The following is a 16,110-nucleotide window of genomic DNA, read 5'->3' on the forward strand; positions in this document are numbered from 1 at the left end:
AGAGGGAAGCCAAACACTGTCAGAGCCAACTTTATGGTAGAGGGAAGCCAAACACTGTCAGAGCCAACTTTATGGTAGAGGGAAGCCAAACACTGTCAGAGACAACTTTACGGTAGAAGGAAGCCAAACACTGTCAGAGACAACTTTATGGTAGAGGGAAGCCAAACACAATTGACCGTTCTGCTGTTATGCTGTACATTATATTACCCATCATGCCTTACTTCCTCTCCTTCATTAACACACAGATTGGTTTGGTGGTTCAGACACATGGTTTTACCCAGCCCTTAGTTAGCTTCACTATGCAGCATTTACCAATGCATGTGAGCACGACACGCATGTACACGCAGACACACACACACACACACACACACACACACACACACACACACACACACACACACACACACACACACACACACACACACACACACACACACACACACACACACACACACACACACACACAAACACACACACACACACACAGACCCTAGTCAGGCAGTCATTCCTCTGGCAGGTGTTGTGGTAGTGAGTAATGTAGTGTGAGGCGGGATGTGAGCTGAGCAGACTGGACTGGTAGTTAAAGACAATGAAGAGCTGTTCAGAGAGCAGACTGGACTGGTAGTTAAAGACAATGAAGGGCTGTTCAGAGAGCAGACTGGACTGGTAGTTAAAGACAATGAAGAGCTGTTCAGAGAGCAGACTGGACTGGTAGTTAAAGACAATGAAGGGCTGTTCAGAGAGCAGACTGGACTGGTACTTAAAGACAATGAAGGGCTGTTCAGAGAGCAGACTGGACTGGTAGTTAAAGACAATGAAAAGCTGTTCAGAGAGCAGACTGGACTGGCAGTTAAAGACAATGAAGGGGTGCTCGGCTCAGCGTGGAAAATGTTAAATGTGTCTGATGCTATGAGGCTGGGGTTAGTCTGCCCAGCAACACTTTGCTGTGTCTCTAATGGCACCCTGTTCCCCATAGGCTCTGGTCAAAAGTAGTGCACTACGTAGGGAATAGGAAGCTCAGCCTGTGTGAGACCAGTCTCCGACGCCAAAGCAGTCACACATGGCTTATACAAGATATACTGCAGTGACTTGCAGAGGCATTATTAGGGTTGCTAACTTCCCCAAAATTCCCAGGATATCTCGATTGTTCCCTCCAGATTCCAGGAATCTTCCAACTTGGATTTTTGTTACTAGAATTTTGCAACCCTAGGTGTCATGCACACACCATCAGACCTTATTTCTCCTTATCAAGATGTCCCCCTTGTTCTCCTTATCAAGCTGTCCCCCTTGTTCTCCTTATCAAGCTCTCCCCATTGTTCTCCTTATCAAGATGTCCCCCTTGTTCTCCTTATCAAGCTGTCCCCCTTGTTCTCCTTATCAAGCTCTCCCCCTTGTTCTCCTTATCAAGCTCTCCCCCTTGTTCTCCTTATCAAGCTGTCCCCCTTGTTCTCCTTATCAAGCTGTCCCCCTTGTTCTCCTTATCAAGCTGTCCCCCTTGTTCTCCTGAACCTAGCTGCTGCCTTTCTATCTGACCGTCTTCAACAGCCTAATTGAATTGAATCTCCAACAACATGTGTTAAGTCTGCTCCTGTGAGCCTGATTTCTGTCTCTGCTAATATGCTTTCTTTAGTGTATCTTATGGTGCGTTGCTAGGAGACGGATGAGATCAACAGAAGAAACGAGACACGGGAGAGTTCTGACTGGGCTCTTCTATGGATCCGTTAGAGTACACAGTGGAGACAGGTTCAGCAGAGTTCACATGAAGAGAGACACAGGAGAGTTCTGACTGGGCTCTTCTATGGATCTATTAGAGTACACAGCGGAGAGGTTCAGCAGAGTTCACATGAAGAGGGACATGGGAGAGTTCTGACTGGGCTCTTCTATGGAGCCGTTAGAGTACACAGCGGAGACAGGTTCAGCAGAGTTCACATGAAGAGAGACACAGCCTGCATCCCAAATGGCACCCTATTCCCTATATAGTACACTACTTTTGAACAGGACCTATAAAAATGTGTGTTCAAAAGTAATGTGCTATATAGGGAATAGGGTGCCATTTGAGACTAAGCCATACTTTACAATGCTGCTCTGCTCCTCACTGCTGGCTGGCCTCTGAAGCTAAGCAGGGTTGGTCCTGGTCAGTCCCTGGATGGGAGACTAGATGCTGCGCTAAGCAGGGTTGGTCCTGGTCAGTCCCTGGATGAGAGACCAGATGCTGCGCTAAGCAGGGTTGATCCTGGTCAGTCCCTGGATGAGAGACCAGATGCTGCGCTAAGCAGGGTTGGTCCTGGTCAGTCCCTGGATGAGAGACTAGATGCTGCGCTAAGCAGGGTTGATCCTGGTCAGTCCCTGGATGAGAGACCAGATGCTGCGCTAAGCAGGGTTGGTCCTGGTCAGTCCCTGGATGAGAGATGCTGCGCTAAGCAGAGTTGGTCCTGGTCAGTCCCTGGATGAGAGACCAGATGCTGCGCTAAGCAGGGTTGGTCCTGGTCAGTCCCTGGATGGGAGACCAGAAGCTGCTGGAGGTGATGTTGGAGGGCCAGGCCAGTAGGAGGCATTCTTTCCTCTGGAATAAAAAATATCCCAATGCTTGGGGACATTGCCCTGTGTAGGGTGCTGTCTTTCAGATGGGACATTAAACGGGTGTCCTGACTCTCTGTGGTCACTAAAGATCCCATGGCACGTATTGTAAGAGTAGGGGTGTTAACCCCGGTGTCCTGGCTTAATTCCAATCTGGCTCACATACCATCATGGCCACCTAATCATCCCTAGCTTCCAATTGGCTCATTCATCCCCCCCTCCTCTCCCCTGTAACTATTCCCCAGGTTGATGATGTCAATTAGAATGTATTCTCAGTCAATTTACCCGATGAAATATGGGTAAAATATATATCCATGCGGTACTTATAGCTACTGTTGAAGCACATATGTTAAAGGGTTATCCTCTTTACAATGCATTCAAATGAGTCTCACCAGCAGGGTCAATTTGTATGTCGCTCTGGATGAGAGCGTCTGCTAAATGATGTAAATGTAAATGTAAATGTCTACTATGAGATGGCTCAGTATTACATGGAATTCTCTCTCCCGTTCATCTCTATCTGAGAGATTCAAATTAACACAATTGGCCGTAAATTAGCATTTGTTGCCAATGGAATTGACAATGGTGTGTGTGATAGAGAGAGAGAGAGAGAGAGAGCAGTTATCCAATCACAATGTTGATCATCCTGATCCAGCTGGCACTGGGTGGTGGGGACAGCATGTCAACACTTCTTCCAAAAACAAGTAGTGATGAAGTCAATCTCTCCTCCACTTTGAGCCATGAGAGATTTACATGCGTATTATTTATGTCAGCTCTCCGTGTACATTTAAGAGCCAGCCGTGCTGCCCTGTTCTGAGCCAATTGTAATTTTCCGAGGTCCCTCTTTGTGGCACCTGACTTCTCCACATCTTAGCTACTGTTGTATCAACACGTTTTGACCATGACAGTTTACAATCCAGGGTTACTCCAAGCAGTTTAGTCACCTCAACTTGCTCAATTTCTACATTATTTATTGCAAGATTTAGTTGAGGTTTAGGGTTTAGTGAACGATTTGTCCCAAATACAATGCTTTTAGTTTTTGAAATATTTAGGACAAACGTATTCCTTGCCACCCATTCTGAAACTAACTGCAGCTCTCTGTTAAGCGTTGCAGTGATTTCACTTACTGTAGTAGCTGACATGTATAGTGTTGAGTCATCCGCATACATAGACACACTGGCTTTACTCAAAGCCAGTGGCATGTCATTAGCAAAGATAGAAAAAATTAAGGGGCCTAGACAGCTGCCCTGGGGAATTCCTGATTCTACCTGGATTTTGTTGGAGAGGCTTCCATTAAAGAACACCCTCTGTGTTCTGTTAGACAGGTAACTCTTTATCCACAATATAGCAGGGTGTAAAGCCATAACAGATACGTTTTTCCAGCAGCAGGCTATGATCGATATCCTCCCGTATAAGTGTGCTGAAAGTCTGTTGTCAATTTGTTTACAGTAACTTTGTATCTGGTCAAACATCATTTTTTCCAAAAGTTTACTAAGGGTTGGTAACAGGCTGATTGGTAGGCTATTTTAGCCAGTAAAGGGAGCTTTACTATTCTTAGGTAGGGGAATGACTTTTGCTTCCCTCCAGGCCTGAGGGCACACACTTTCTAGTAGGCTTAAATTGAAGACATGGCAAATAGGAGTGGCCATATCGTTCGCTATTATCCTCAGTAATTTGTGGCATGGATTATGAAGCAATCTACACACAGAAGGTCGAGAGGGAGGGAGGGAGGGAGGGAGGGAGGGAGGGAGGGAGAGGGAGGGGGAGGGGGAGAGAGAGAGAGAGAACCAACTATTAAAACATCACTCCCCCAATCCGAAGAACCCGCCAACACCACCGCCCACGTCACTAAACACACAAATTCACAGCTTCACTCTACAGCTTCCCGGTGATTTGATTAATTTGATTATTAACATTATTTATTTCTTAAAGCTGGAACCCATAGCGGTGAAACTGCCATGTCCGTTAGCGATATTACAACAACAAAGACATTACTTTAACCAACGCTGTTTTTTTCCCTCAGACATCATTGCACATCATTGCACGCTGGATAGAACATTAGAGTATGTACTACCATTTTTTTTATCACAGTGCTGGATGCTCATTTCCTCAAAACAAAAACAAATGTGCCTGGGGTGGCCAGTGGCACTCTTTTGCCTATCGCGGATCTCAGCTTTAAGAGTCTGATTAATATGTTCTGGCTGGTGTGTGTGTGTGTGTGTGTGTGTGTGTGTGTGTGTGTGTGTGTGTGTGTGTGTGTGTGTGTGTGTGTGTGTGTGTGTGTGTGTGTGTGTGTGTGTGTGTGTGTGTGTGTGTGTGTGTGTGTGTGTGTGTGTGTGTGTGTGTGTGTGTGTGTGTGTGTGAGATTTTTCTAACTCATCTGTTCTGAGGCGCTACCCTCCACCATAATACCCTTCACAGAACACAGAGTTGTTGTTTAGGCTCGGTGTGACTAAGCTATATTTAGCTTTTATATTAAAGATTCAGACTTTGCTCATCAATACCTCTTCAAAGGAACGTGCTGTAAATATATAAATATATATAAATCACATATTCTAAATCAGCTGATGATAGTGAACAAGTTACACCGCTTGTTTATTTCCTTTTGTAGCTAAAATGTTGCGCTCCGCCGCTCCGAGGGTTAAGGGACCGTCTTAAAACCGCAATGCCTATTATTCTATGACATAGAGATCTCAAACCAATTTGTCTTTGTTCAGAGACCTCTTCTCTTCAATAGCTTCCACCCCATACGATCTGCATGAATACAAACAACTGTTATTGATTCAGGGACCTCGCCTGTCCAATCCATGGCAATTACTTTAGAACTTTTGGACTTTGTGTGTTCTATGACATTTTTTCAGTTTCAGAATCACCTTTATCTGCCTTGTACATTTACACATACTCAGAATGTTACTTGGTGAAATGGTTCTGCTACTGAGGGAGGGAATGGCCGGCAGGGATGTAGCTCAGTTGGTAGAGCATGGCGTTTGCAACGCCAGGGTTGTGGGTTCGATTAACTGTAAGTCGCTCTGAATAAGAGCGTCTGCTAAATGACTAAAATGTAATGTAAATGTCCTGGAGGCAGAACTGAGCAATTTCCACTAGATGTGTCAGCTGCAAAGTCAAAATTGTAAATATGTATGCTTTTTGGTCTCAATTTAAGGTTAGGGTTAGGAATTATGGTTAGCAGTGTGGTTAAGGTTAGATTTTATGACTTTGTGTGCCAGCTAGTGCCCAATCTGCAGAGGTGCCTCCAGAACAATATATAATTATCTATATGCAGAGGTAGTGATGCTCCGTAACCTAGTTTATTTATTTTTATTTAACCTTTATTTAACTAGGCAAGTCAGTTAAGAACAAATTCTTATTTACAATGACGGCCTACACCGGCCAAACCCGGACGACACTGGGCCAATTGTGCGCCGCCCTATGGGACTCCCAATCACGGCCAGTTGTGATACAGCCTGGAATCGAACCAGGGGGTCTGTAGTGACGCCTCAAGCACTGAGTTGCAGTGCCTTAGACCGCTGCGCCACTAGTGCAATGATAGGTGCCTATGTACAGTGTGTATACAGTGTTGTGTTCAGATGAACCAAGCGCAATTGTAGTATAGTGCAGTTATTATATGTGCACTTCAGAGATGGCTTGATACAGTGTGCAGCATAGAGTACATAGTCCTTAAATCTCTATGGACCAGGTGGAGGGTGGTGAGGGTTGGTAACAGGCTGATTGGTAGGCTATTTGAGCCAGTAAAGGGAGCTTTACTATTCTTAGGTAGGGGAATGACTTTTGCTTCCCTCCAGGCCTGAGGGCACACACTTTCTAGTAGGCTTAAATTGAAGATATGGCAAATAGGAGTGGCAATATCGTTCGCTATTATCCTCAGTAATTTGTGGCATGGATTATGAAGCAATCTACACACAGAAGGTTGAGAGGGAGGGAGGGAGGGAGGGAGGGAGGTAGAGGGAGGGGGAGGGGGAGAGAGAGAGAGAGAGAGAACCAACTATTAAAACATCACTCCCCCAATCCGAAGAACCCGCCAACGCCACCGCCCACGTCACTAAACACACAAATTCACAGCTTCACTCTACAGCTTCCCGGTGATTTGATTAATTTGATTGTTAACATTATTTATTTCTTAAAGCTGGAACCCATAGCGGTGAAACTGCCATGTCCGTTAGCGATATTACAACAACAAAGACATTACTTTAACCAACGCTGTGTTTTTCCCTCAGACATCATTGCACATCATTGCACGCTGGATAGAACATTAGAGTATGTACTACCATTTTACCACCGCTGCGCCACTAGTGCAATGATAGGTGCCTATGTACAGTGTGTATACAGTGTTGTGTTCAGATCAACCAAGCGCAGTTGTAGTATAGTGCAGTTATTATATGTGCACTTCAGAGATGGCTTGATACAGTGTGCAGCATAGAGTACATAGTCCTTAAATCTCTATGGACCAGGTGGAGGGTGTTGAGGGACACAGCACGGGGAAAGGAACTGTTCAGGTGGAGGGTGGTGAGGGACACAGCACGGGGAAATAATCTGTTCAGGTGGAGGGTGGTGAGGCAACAGCACGGGGAAAGAAACTGTTCAGGTGGAGGGTGTTGAGGGACACAGCACGGGGAAATAAACTGTTCAGGTGGAGGGTGGTGAGGCCACAGCATGGGGAAAGAAACTGTTCAGGTGGAGGGTGGTGAGGGACACAGCACGGGGAAAGAAACTGTTCAGGTGGAGGGTGGTGAGGGACACAGCACGGGGAAAGAAACTGTTCAGGTGGAGGGTGGTGAGGGACACAGCACAGGGAAAGAAACTGTCCAGGTGGAGGGTGGTGAGGGACACAGCACAGGGAAAGAAAATGTCCAGGTGGAGGGTGGTTTGTCATGATTAACCTGAACCGTTTGCAAGAGGAGAGTCTTCAGGGCATGCTAAAAAATATTTGCACATCATACAGGATACAGCTGAAGTCTTTTCATAATCGTGTGTTTAATCTAACAGCCTCAAGCAGAGCTCACTGCTCAGACTTTGTTGAAGTAGTAGCAGAGGTTCCTGGAATGAGAAGTCAGTAACCACACCTGCAGCTTTGGGATGTTTTTTTTTACTAGGTGGCCTGTGAAAGATCCGGCACACACACTCTCACACATCTTCAAGTTGCTCTGTCACATCACGTCTTGCCTGGCTGTTGGAAGGTTAGAAGATGGCTGTGAACAAGTGTATCAAGTACCTGCTCTTTCTCTTCAACCTACTGTTCTGGGTGAGTGGATGCATCATTCTTGGGGTCTCCATCTACCTCAAAGTGAGCATTGGAAATGCGTTCAGGGGGTGGTACCGGGGGTAAACCTGCTGATAGCCGTCGGTACCATCATCATGGTGCTGGGCTTCCTGGGCTGCTTTGGAGTCATCAGGGAAAGCCGCGTCATACTCATGCTGTTCTTCGTCGGGCTGCTCCTCATCTTCACCCTCCTGGTGATCGCTGGAATCCTGGGAGCTGTCGGAGTGAAGAAGATTGAGGAATGGTTGAAGCAGTTGATGGAGAAGCTGCTACCACTGAGGAACCAGTTGGCTGAATTCCAGACATTCATGTAGAAACTGGAAGAGCAGGCAAAGTGTTGTGGACTGATCAACGGACCTTCAGACTGGGGCTCACCAGTCCCCGCCTCTTGTGACTGCGATGACACCATTCAGGAGTGCAAACTCGCAGATGAACGCCAAGTGTACTTGAAGCCTTGTATCAAGTTGGTGTGTCCGTCATGGTGAAGGGTGCATTCATTACCCTGGGGATTGCATTTGGCATCGCGGTCTTGATGATCTTTGGAATGGCCATCGCCATGACCCTGTACTGCCAGATTGGGAAGATGTATACCACTTTATCCTCGGTACAGCTACACTATACTATACCACCTTATCCTAGATACAGCTACATTATACTATACCACCTTAACCTAGGTACAGCTACACTATACTATACCACCTTAACCTAGGTACAGCTATACTATACTATACCACCTTAACCTAGGTACAGCTACACTATACTATACCACCTTAACCTAGGTACAGCTATACTATACTATACCACCTTAACCTAGGTACAGCTGCACTATACTATACCACCTTAACCTAGGTACAGCTACACTATACTATACCACCTTAACCTAGATACAGCTACACTATACTATACCACCTTAACCTAGGTACAGCTGCACTATACTATACCACCTTAACCTAGGTACAGCTGCACTATACTATACCACCTTAACCTAGCTACAGCTACACTATACTATACTATACCACATTTACCTAGGTACAGCTGCACTATACTATACCACCTTAACCTAGATACAGCTGCACTATACTATACCACCTTAACCTAGGTACAGCTGCACTATACTATACCACCTTAACCTAGCTACAGCTACACTATACTATACCACCTTAACCTAGGTACAGCTGCACTATACTATACCACCTTAACCTAGGTACAGCTGCACTATACTATACCACCTTAACCTAGCTACAGCTACACTATACTATACCACCTTAACCTAGGTACAGCTGCACTATACTATACCACCTTAACCTAGGTACAGCTGCACTATACTATACCACCTTAACCTAGCTACAGCTACACTATACTATACCACCTTAACCTAGGTACAGCTGCACTATACTATACCACCTTAACCTAGGTACAGCTGCACTATACTATACCACCTTAACCTAGCTACAGCTACACTATACTATACCACCTTAACCTAGGTACAGCTGCACTATACTATACCACCTTAACCTAGGTACAGCTGCACTATACTATACCACTTTAACCTAGCTACAGCTACACTATACAAAACATTGACTCCCACCCTGCTGAATGTTGCTATGTACTGTAATGCATCCATTGTGTTTTTCTATATCATATACCTGCGTCAAATGACAATCTGATTTGGGTTTCTGATTTCTGATTAATGATGGCAGTTTCGTGACCTGAAGTTGATTAATACATATCTCATTGAACTTGCATTTATGCATTTTTAAAGGACCTCTGTTCATTAGTTTTCTACTGCTCAATACTTTTCTCTGAAGTAGGTGACTGTGGTGGTCATACACTCAGTGGTGTAAAGTACTTAAGTAAAAATACTTTAAAGTACTACTTAAGTAGTTTTTTGGGTTATCTGTACTCTACTTTACTATTTATATTTTTGACAACTTTTACTTTTACTTCACTACATTCCTAAAGAAAATAATGTACTTTTTACTCCATACATTTTCCCTGAACCAAAAGTACATGTTACATTTTGAATGCTTAGCAGGACAGGGAAATGGTCCAATTCACGTGCTTATCAAGAAAACATCCCTGGTCATCCCTACTGCCTCTGATCTGGCAGACTCACTAAACACACATTCTTCTTTTGTAAATTATGTCTGAGTGTTGGAGTGTGTCCCTGGCTTTCCGTAAATAAATAAAAACAAGAAAATGGCGCCATCTGGTTTGCTTAATTAAGGAATTTGAAATGATTTCTACTTTTACATTTACTTTTGATACTTAAGTATATTTTAGCAATTACATTTACCTTTGATACTTAAGTATATTTCAAACCAAATACTTTTAGACTTTTACTCAAGTAGTATTTTACTGGGTGACTTTCACATTTACTTGAGTAATTTTCTATTAAGGTATCTTTATTTTTACTCAAGTATGACATCTGAGTACTTTTTCCACCACTGCATACACTGTACTGTATATTATTAATGTTAAAACATTTGTTTAACTTTTTTCCAGTTTATTGCTATCATCTCATAAATATTCAAGTATGATGGTAATATTGATCAAGCTGTATAACATTTTGCCAGTTTAAGTTTAAAAGTTGTATAATTGTATTATAGTTGTATAATGATTGCAGTACATGTCAGGATATGTTTTGCTCCAGCCTGTGACCAATGTCTTTACACACTTCTTTGAGGGACTTTGGAAATAAACATAATTATTAATTATATTAAAAAAATAGGAGAGTTTTTGGAAAAGGGGCTGTCTGGGATGGGAGGGATTTTGGGGTTGGGAGGGGTGGGAGGGTTGTTCACGGTGAGAGGGATGTTTGGGTTGGGAGGGCTGTTCAGGGTGGGAGGGGTGGGAGGGTTGTTCAGGGTGTTCGGGGTGGGAGGGTTGTTCAGGGTGGGAGGGGTGTTCGGGGTGGGAGGGTTGTTCAAGGTGGGAGGGGTCAGCGATGATCTTTCTTGGGCGCTTCCTTGGCCTGGAGTCAAAAGGGGGAGGGAGGGGTGGGAGGGGTCAGCGATGATTTTTCTGTCCGCTTCCTTGGCCTGGAGTCATGCATGTCCTCGATGGAGGGCAGGTGGCAGCCGATGACCCTCTCTGCAGACCGGACAATGCATTGCAGTTTGCCCTTGGTAGGGCGGAGACACATTCCCAAACCAGACGGTAATGGAAGAGGTGACGATGGACTCTATGATTGACGCGTATAACCGGATCAGTATTGACTGGGAGAGGTTGAGTTTTTTCAGCTGGCGCAAGTAGTACATCCACTTGTGTGCCTTCTTAGAGACCGCTGTTAATCAACCCACTTGAAGTTGTGGGAGACGATGGTCCCCAGGAATATAAATGATTCAGCCGTGCTATCGGCTGACCTATCAATCTCTAGGGGTGGGGATGTGGGGGATGTTTTCTGAAGCCTGTCTTTGAAAGCCCTAAGCTGTATGTGTGGTTACTGACTGCACCAACAGTTTTCTACTTGTGGTGAAACCCTACGGCAAAAAGCATTATCTAAAAACTGGCCCTGGTTCAGCCCTCTGCTAGACTGGTTCAATAAAGTCTGTGCAGCTAGTTCTGTTTGAGGCACATAGAGAAAAGGCTGTTACACTTAGAAAAAAAGGTGCTATCTAGAACCTAAAAGGGTTCTTCGGCTGTCCCCATATGAGAACCCTTTGAAGAACCCTTTTTGGTTCCAGGTAGAACCCTTTTGAGTTACATGTAAAACTCTTTACACATAGGAACCCAAAATAGTTCTACCTGGAACCTAAAAGGGTTCTCCTATGGGGACAGCCGAAGAACCCTTTTGGAACCCTTTTTTCTAAGAGTGTAGATTAAGCACGCTCTTCCTGTATGATGTGCAAATATTTTTTATCATACCCTGAAGACTCTCCTCTTGCAAACGGTTCAGGTTAATCATGACAAACCACCCACTTCCTATGTGTGCACGCACTAATCATATAATTACATATAGAATCCCTGTTAATTCAATAAGATCTCTGTGGGCATAGTCGTAAAGATTTGTCATTTAACTTTTAAAATGTATTACCTTTTATTGTGGCATAAACACAACCAGTCATGATGTTTTCATCTGATTGTCAATTTACTTCAAAGGGCTCCTTTACTAGGCTATCCACTTACAACATCATTCCAGCCTTCAAACAGTGGTGAATGGAAAGAGACAAACCCCACAAAGTGTGATGATGACATTTGGTGATTGTCATTAGGCCAGAATTTATGTGTCCACTGCTGGTCCGCTCGGTTTCAGCCACTCTACCACATTGCATTTTACATTTACATTTACGTCATTTAGCAGACGCTCTTATCCAGAGCGACTTACAAATTGGTGCATTCACCCTATAGCCAGTGGGATAACCACTTTACAATTTTTTAAAAAAAATTGTATATTTTATATTTTCTTATTTTTAAATATAATTTTTTTCTTATTATTTTTATTTATTTATTTATTTTTTAATATTTTTTTGGAGCGTATGCTGCTATACCAAGTCCATTCGCACATTTTTTCATGCTTCTGACATGTGGTAATGATAATGAATTGTGTAACAGCCAACAGTTATCTTGACATTTTGTTTTCATTATTGTGATAGGCTCATGTTTTACCCCCACTATTTATTTTGCTGGGAAAATACCGTACCGGACTGTACCGCCTTACTGTCACCTCAGGTTTTAGTCCCCACAACATGTCTGTCACCAGTACAACCTGATGAACAACACGGGGGAAACAAAATTAGCCATGCTTTTTTGTCCTCCCAGATCCGGGAGGAGAAGGTCCTAGCGTATCCCTCTGTCCTTCCACTCTTGTTGGAAGTAGTTGTCCGTTTTATCAGGTCCCAGGCTCCCATGACTGTTACGATTATTTATTTACAAGTGAATTACCATTTGCTTTTTTTGCTTTAGCACCATCTATACCTGATAGAGCAGATGTAGTCTGAGGAAGTAAGACGTCTGGTGTGGAGACTAGAGCAGACCCAGAAGTTCTGACTGAATGCACATTTGAGCACCCCAGGACGGGCCATTTACTTTGTGCTGTTATAATTGATGCTGCAGTTCATAGGAAATAACTGGCAAAACAACCCAAGCAATGTTATAGGCCCATCATGGGCCCACGGAGGCGGAGCTGCTGCTGCTGGGAGTCACTGAGGGGAGGCGGAGCTGCTGCTGCTGGCAGTCATTGAGGGGAGGCGGAGCTGCTGCTGCTGGCAGTCACTGAGTGGAGGCGGAGCTGCTGCTGCTGGCAGTCACTGAGTGGAGGCGGAGCTGCTGCTGCTGGCAGTCACTGAGTGGATGCGGAGCTGCTGCTGCTGGCAGTCACTGAGTGGAGGCAGAGCTGCTGCTGCAGGCAGTCACTGAGTGGAGGCGGAGCTGCTGCTGCTGGCAGTCACTGAGTGGAGGCGGAGCTGCTGCTGCTGGCAGTCACTGAGGGGAGGCGGAGCTGCTGCTGCAGGCAGTCACTGAGTGGAGGCGGAGCTGCTGCTGCTGGCAGTCACTGAGTGGAGGCGGAGCTGCTGCTGCTGGCAGTCACTGAGGGGAGGCGGAGCTGCTGCTGCAGGCAGTCACTGAGCGGAGGCGGAGCTGCTGCTGCTGGCAGTCACTGAGTGGAGGCGGAGCTGCTGCTGCTGGCAGTCACTGAGGGGCAGACTACAGTAGTAAGTAACTGAACAGCTTGTTTTGAACAATATATTTTTTTAAACAAAAAAATGTGCACATTCTCTCTTCCCTCTCTTTTTTCCCAGAACATTTTATTTACAGCTCACATTCCTGTGATGTTCTAGTGATGTCCCTGTCACCTGTCCTCCCTGTGGCTGGTGTTGAGTGGCTTCAGCCTACTGTTATGACTCCCTCACTTCCTCAGCCCATCATGACTCAGAAGGTGGCTCATAGGGAATGGAATGTACCACAGGTTCCATGGGGAAAAAAACTGTTCCATTCCGATTCAGCACAGCTGGGTATGGACCGGATCTCTGGGTGCTGTAGACTAGAGTGGGGCCACAAGTTTGTGTGTGTGTGTGTGTGTGTGTGTGTGTGTGTGTGTGTGTGTGTGTGTGTGTGTAGACATGATTCACCGACTCCTTGAGAACCATCAGTAAGTCAGTGCAAAGGTCCAGTTAGTTTAGGAAAAGTTCCATCAACGCTTCATTTCTCTGTCTGTTTAGAAGTGTGGGTGATTTTGAGGTTCCCAGTCTAAACTGTGAGAGATTTAGAGCCTCAAAATATTAACATCTGTGTGGTGATTTGGCAGAGAGAGGGAAAGAACGACGCTGGATTGGCTTGTGTGTCAGAATGTCGCTGTGTTAGAGGCTGGGGGCGTTGGGCTGGATTATTGTTGGAAGGTGGGGTGGAGTGAATGGGCATCATTTCATGCTGCCTGGCTCTCAAGTGAATCAGGCTGGATGTGATGTGAGTGAGTAAGCAAACCCCCCCCCCCACCCTTTCATGAGACGCCAAATGGTCTCTCTCGTTGCTGTACTGGAATGTGTCATCGTAAATAATGGTGTTTTTAGGGGGAAACTGTGAGTGTGCTTTGTTACAGTAAAACACTATCATTATTCCCTTCCAGCTTCAACTTTGTTTCTTCCATCTACTCATGACATTCCTCACAGATTAGACCGCTGAGTTACTGTAAACACGCTTTGATGATGTCAGACATCACCAGCTTATCATTGTAGAATCAAATTGTGGCAGAAACCATTCAGATGCGTGTGGGAGAGGGAGGCTGATTCCCAAATGGCACCCTATTTCCTATACACTCCACTACTTTTGACCAGATCCCTATGGGCCGTGGTCAACAGTAGTGCACTATAAAGGGAATAGGGTACCATTTGGGACGACGCTGGAATCATTTCACAGTTCCAAGGTAAAAGTCTTACAGCCAGAGGACGAGAGGAAACATTAGTGCCAATTAATGAATAGTGATGATGATCCTCCTCAAACGGCCTCTTCAACACACGGAACAGGTGACTAATATTTTCTGCCCTCCTCTGGGGCCTGAGGGTGGAGATGTGACAGACTCTTGCAGTGATTTCTCCTCTCCTGCTCCTGTGTGTAGTGGAGGTGGTTGCAGGTAATGAGTAACTTTGCCTGTGTTATCTCCTGTGTTAGAGACCTGAAGACTTTGTTTAAGCTCCTCAGTTTAATGTAAGTCTTGTGACAACAGGGTTCAAACTCAGTGGGTCATACAGGGCCTCCTTTCCTACCACCCACTCCTTTATTGACAGGTCTCCCTGGCCTGTATCCATGTCTATAACTAGACCTAACACAGTGGTCATACAGGGCCTCCTCTCCTACCACCCACTCCTTTATTGGCAGGTCTCCCTGGCCTGTATCCATGTCTATAACTAGATCTAACACAGTGGTCATACAGGGCCTCCTCTCCTACCACCCACTCCTTTATTGACAGGTCTCCCTGGCCTGTATCCATGTCTATAACTAGACCTAACATAGTGGTCATACAGGGCCTCCTCTCCTACCACCCACTCCTTTATTGACAGGTCTCCCTGGCCTGTATCCATGTCTATAACTAACCCTAACAAAGTGGTCATACAGGGTTTGTATTGTGTCTTTGCTCTTGTTCTATTCTCTCTGTAGTGCTGCCAAGTAGACATGAGTTCCAGAGAACAGGGCTTGGCCTAACAGACTGGAACCTCAACTACAGCCTCTGTGGCTGAGCAGACCCCACAGGAAGTCAGGGTCTCTGGGAGAGGAAGTGGAGCCCCGCTGGAGCCAGGGGCGTGCATGTGGGATGTGCACAAGGAGCGTTCACAAGGTATGTGCATGATATTTAGATTGTTTCCCCACCCTTTCCATTTTTCCTTTCCTATACAAACTCTAGTGCATGATCTTGCAAAGGATATGCTATTCTCAAGAGGTATTCTATTGAATCATTGTGAAGCATTATGCTCTCCCAGTTCCTGCAACCTTCATGAATATACATCTATAGGGAATATAGGAGATGGATCATAAAGCACTACAGATACTCTGTGTTTTGTGTCTGGGCTAGAAGAGAGTGTCAAAGTGCTGAATCACCTGCGGCCACCTCCAAACTTCTCTAAGTGACTGAACAACCTTCAATAGAGAGGAGAGGGGGAGGTAGAGGAGAGCAGAGGAGAGGAGAGGAAGAGGAGAGCAGAGGAGAGGGGGAGGTAGAGGAGAGCAGAGGAGAGGAGAGAGGAGATGAGAGGGGGAGGTAGAGGAGAGCAGAGGAGAGGAGAGGAGAGGGGGAGGTAGAGGAGAGCAGAGGAGAGGAGAGGGGG

The 16,110-nt window shown here is 45.3% G+C and overlaps 1 pseudogene; it reads left to right on the forward strand.

The window, feature by feature from the left end:
• The first annotated feature begins 7,777 nt into the window (after window positions 1-7,777).
• Window positions 7,778-15,458, forward strand: LOC121585801 (annotated as a pseudogene).
• Window positions 15,459-16,110: the final 652 nt, after the last annotated feature.

Source organism: Coregonus clupeaformis, unplaced genomic scaffold, assembly GCF_020615455.1.
Source record: "Coregonus clupeaformis isolate EN_2021a unplaced genomic scaffold, ASM2061545v1 scaf0222, whole genome shotgun sequence".
In the NCBI taxonomy this organism is placed as follows: Eukaryota; Metazoa; Chordata; class Actinopteri; order Salmoniformes; family Salmonidae; genus Coregonus; species Coregonus clupeaformis.